The sequence below is a fragment of the Camellia sinensis genome, chromosome 11 (assembly GCF_055761805.1).
Source record: "Camellia sinensis isolate YWXY chromosome 11, ASM5576180v1, whole genome shotgun sequence".
In the NCBI taxonomy this organism is placed as follows: Eukaryota; Viridiplantae; Streptophyta; class Magnoliopsida; order Ericales; family Theaceae; genus Camellia; species Camellia sinensis.
This window is the reverse complement of record NC_138971.1, coordinates 55,866,854-55,871,522: the sequence shown is the minus strand read 5'-3', so window position 1 is coordinate 55,871,522 and position 4,669 is coordinate 55,866,854. Positions and strand designations below refer to the sequence as shown.

Here is a 4,669-nt window from a genome sequence, read left to right as displayed (position 1 = left end):
GGTGAAAGCAGTCTTTTCCCGGTCTTCTGGTGCCATCAGTATCTGATTATAGCCTAAGAAGCCATCCATGAACGAAAGCAAAGCATGCCTCACTGTGAAATCCACCAACTCATCAATATGCGGTAAGGGAAAGTCGTCCTTCGGACTAGCTCTGTTCAAATCCCTGAAATCCATGCATACTCGGATCCTGCCATCCTTCTTCGGCACTGGGACGATGTTGGCCAACCAAGTCGGGTATTCGGATACCAGCAGAAAGCCTGCGTCGATTTGCATGGTGACCTCTTCGTTAATCTTGAGAACCCAATCCGGGCGGATCCTCCTAAGTTTCTGCGTGATGGGTCGGGCCTCAGGGTCAAGAGGGATCCGGTGCTGTACAATCTCAGGATCGATTCCAGGCATATCTTCCTAGGACCACGCAAAAACGGCTTTGAAATCTTTTAATAAAGTGACTAAGCGCTCGCGTTCCTCCGAAGACAACGTGGACCCGATCTGGACCAGCCGCGGGTCCTCCTCAGTACCAATATTCACTGTAGTGATTTCATCAACTAGGGGTTTAACAAATCTTTCCTGCTCGTGTTCAATTAAACGTTGCAAAACCGGAGGAATTTCGTCCTCGTCGTTTTCATCAAAATTTTGAAAGTCTGAGTTAATGCAATAAATCAAGGGCACAGAAAAGTACTCAGAAACCACAGCTACTTGATTCTCATTAAGCACATCCAAATCGTCCGATTCTTCGGTTACAACAGACTCAAAAGAGAAAGAAAAAGACGACCTGGACAAGACTGTGGCATCCGGGTTAACATCCCTAGGATTACCAGACTCAGACTCAGTCGAGCTGGAACCTGATTCCGACTCACAAGACTCGGTGGAATCAGATTTCGGCTCACTACCTGACCTGGTGCTGCTGGATAGAAATCCCTCTTCATACTGCCAAATGAGAGAGGGTGCGATAGATGCATCCAAAATAGTTGCTGGTGGGCCCGCAACCGTTCCATTCCCGATCATGCATACCGAGAAGTTATCCCCTAAGCACTCCTGGTCGATCGGAGGATCTGAAAGTAGACATGCCACCGCTACCCCCGTTTCAAGTTCGGTGTCCTCAAACTGCCCTTTCTTACACTGCTCAACCTCAGCTGATGGGTCCGTCAGCTCTTCAACAATGTCATCCTCGGATAGTTGCAGGTCGAAGAAGATCTCGAAACCTGGCACGCGCTTCCTCTCCGCATTCAGCCACGGCTCTGGGAAGCCACAAAATGGAAAGTCCTCCCCTCCCGGACGAAGCGTCCGTTTAGGGTACCCTGAATGGGTCGATGCATTAACTCAAAAGGCTTCCCTATCTTCTTTGCTCTGGCTCTCCCAGCCATCTCTTTACCCTTCCTTACCCAGTCCTCTTTGGTGAGCAGATAACCCAAGCCAAAGGTATGCGGGTTGTGTGGCACTTCGACCAATGCTGCGATGCCCTTCCAATCGCTTTTTCCCAATCCCATCCCGGGGATGTGTTGAAGCTTGTTCATGAGGTATACAGATTAAGCACTGACATACACTCCCTCATTAACAGCCATGATGTTCTGCACAACTCGGGCCTCAGCCAAAGTAAACCCTGATAAGAACACATCCTCCGTGCCATGTTCGATCTCCAAGACTGGTGTGGACACCTCCGGCGGCGGATGGATTGACGAATTCCCAAAAACAATAGCTACCCCTTTCCCGTGAGGGTACTTCAACATCTGATGCAAGGTGGAAGTGTAACGACTCGGATTTTAAATTCACATTGGATTGATATATAGTGGTTCCTGTCACCTTAAAATTTGTATGGTTTTCGGACTCTTGATATTGATGGGTTGGCAAGTGAACTATAAATATTATAATAGGGGACCTTTGGATGATGTTTGGAACCTTGATCGAAGCATTAACAAGATATATAGACAAGATTAGATAAAAAGTCCCAAATTTGAGTTTGAATTTTTGACCAGCCATCAATCTTTTGCCCTTTTCTCCTTCCACACTTAGAATTTGAATGTGAGGTTGGAACCATTGGAAAGCTTGTTTCCGGGGCTTCAATTTGAACACAAGAACGGCCTAGAAAGGAGTCCGGATGAGAGAGTTATACCCGTTTGAAGTTTCCACATCCTGTGCTGGAAGCAGAGCTGCACGTGCGGGGATTAGCGCTGTACGTGCGGGCTGTGCGGGATAGTAGCTAAAAAAAACGTGATTTTTGGACCATTTCTTACATTTTATTTTCCTCTCTTCTTCTCCCCCCTTCCATGTCCGAAAACTTAGCCCTAAAAACCTTGATTTCCTCCACTTTTATCAACAAATCAACCATGGATTTTGCATCAACGATGAAGAACAAGTGAAGATCAACATTTTCAACCGATTGGATTTTGAAATTTCGAAGTTATGCTCTTGACCTAGCTTCCTTGCTTTCAATCTTGAGGGCATACTTCAGGAGGGCCAAGCACTCCGTTGTAGCACTGTGAGTAGTAGTACTTCGATGTATCTTTAACCATTAATGATTATTGTTATCGACGTTATGATCTTTGTCATAAGAATTATGTTGACATGTATGTTATGTATGCTACGTAAATATTGTGAAATTATGGAAACATCAAAGGTGTATGCTATATGAGGAACATTGTGAAATTATGGAAACATCAAAAAGGATTTGTGAAATGTGCATCTTGAATTTGTGAAGTATGGATCACCAACTTGTGAAATATGAAACGATGTGGCCGAGGGCCATTTGTGAAGTATGAATTTCCGAATTGTGAATTGTGAAACTATGAAGCCAAGAGCCGAATTGTGAACCTATGAAACCCAAAAGCTAATTTATATATATGTGAATTTATGAGGCCGGGGGCCGACTTGTGAATTTATGAGGCCAAGGGCCGACTTGTGAATTTATGTGGCCAGGGGCCATTTGTGAACTATGAACCTATGTGGCCAGGGGCCATTTGTGAAATTATGAAGCTATCAGGCCAAGGGCCAAACTTGTGAACTTGTGAATCCAAAGGGCCGAAGGCCGATGTGATAAGTTGTGAATCTATGAAACCTAAAGGCTATTGTGAATATGTGAACCCCTCAGGCCAAGGGCCGAACTGTGGAATTGTGAAACCGATAAAGTCATCTGTAATCTAATGAAAATGTGCTTACTTTGTCCTGTTAACTTTATGTTAATTATGTCAACTCGTGGGAATGATGTAACGGTTACCATTAGGACTCTATTAGAACGATTAAACAACGGTGTATACTATTGATTAATAGAGCACGTGAATTAAGTCATTTACCCAAAAGAATTTATGTTCATTCTTGAAGAATAGATTCTGAGTAAATATAAGAGTAGCTATGTGTATCCATATGAATTTGAAGTTATGTTGCTATGTTGCTTATGAATTGGAAGTTCTTCAGAATCTACCATATAAGTGCAAAGTTTAGCATTATTATGTGACTCTTATGAGAATGTGAATTAGTCTCTTATTGTTAAGCGTATGATAGTGACATGATACAACAAGAAACACTCCAGTTATAATATGTTCCGTTTGAATTAATGAATGATGTTCAAGTATGTTTCAGGTATGTTTCCAGTATGTTACAAGTTCAAGTATGCTGAGGTATGTTTCAAGTATATGTTACAAGTTTGAATAAACTACAAGGTCAAACAAGTTTCAAGGGCTTTATGCCAATGTTTCAAGGGCCTCGTGCCACCACATTTCAAGGGCTTATAGCCATCAAGTTTATGTTACAAGATTGGGCCTAAGGCCGTTATGTACTTAGCACAGAATCAGACTATTACATTGACATGTATTATGTTTCAAGTTAAGCATCATTTTATTTATGTATTACTATTCACTGAGCCCGGCTCACTCTCTATTATGTCTGTTTCTGTAGGTCACCAATCAGGTGGTCAGTCCTAGCCAAGACGCCCGCTTTCTTTTGTCAACCTTCGTATGTCCAGGCACTGTATAAGCCATTTATTTTGTCAAGTTGTTAAGATGTTGACTTGCTTATGGGTGTCCCTCTAAGGTTGTTGTATATCCTTTCATGTTTGTTTTTTTGTATACGCCCAATCATGGGGCTGGCATTGTAAATGTGTATGTATATGCTTCGAGTTATAGTTGGAACTTTATCTATCCACTATAATGCATGTGATGAATGAGATCCTGGCATGTAGAAGTAGCTCAATGGAGTTTATTTGTTTCATTATTTCCATTTTTTTTCATGCTTCCGATAAGGCCCCGTATGTTATGTTACCAGGTTACATGTCCGTTTCTGAATAGGTCATGCCCAAACTTTTAGGGGCGGGTTTGGGGCGTGACAGGAAGAGACTGCCTCGACCTGGTGCAACCACGGTCACCCCAAAAGTAGGTTAAAGGTTGCGGGAACGTCCAAGACATGGAATTCAATGTTGTGTTGTCCTGGACCAACCTGGGTCTGAATCTTGACAGTCCCCATCACCTCCGTGCTTGTGTTGTCATAGGCTCTGATCACTTGAGTAGTTGGTATGAAGTCCGCGGGCTTCAACCCGATTGCATATGCCGTCCTTGACGGGCACACATTGATAGCGGATCCCGTATCGACAAGAACCACCGGCACCCATTTGCCTCTACATTCCACCGAGATGTAGAGAGGTTTATTGTGATTTGCGCCCTCAGGCGGTAGTTCTTTGTCA

General features: G+C 43.4%; 1 long non-coding RNA gene across 1 annotated transcript; it reads left to right on the top strand.

Annotated features, from left to right (window-relative positions):
- Nucleotides 1-2,229: 2,229 nt before the first annotated feature.
- LOC145803133 (uncharacterized) lies at nt 2,230-4,203 on the top strand. The gene is made up of 3 exons (XR_014345244.1): nt 2,230-2,476; nt 3,574-3,611; nt 3,889-4,203. It is a non-coding gene; the product is annotated as an uncharacterized LOC145803133 (long non-coding RNA).
- Nucleotides 4,204-4,669: the final 466 nt, after the last annotated feature.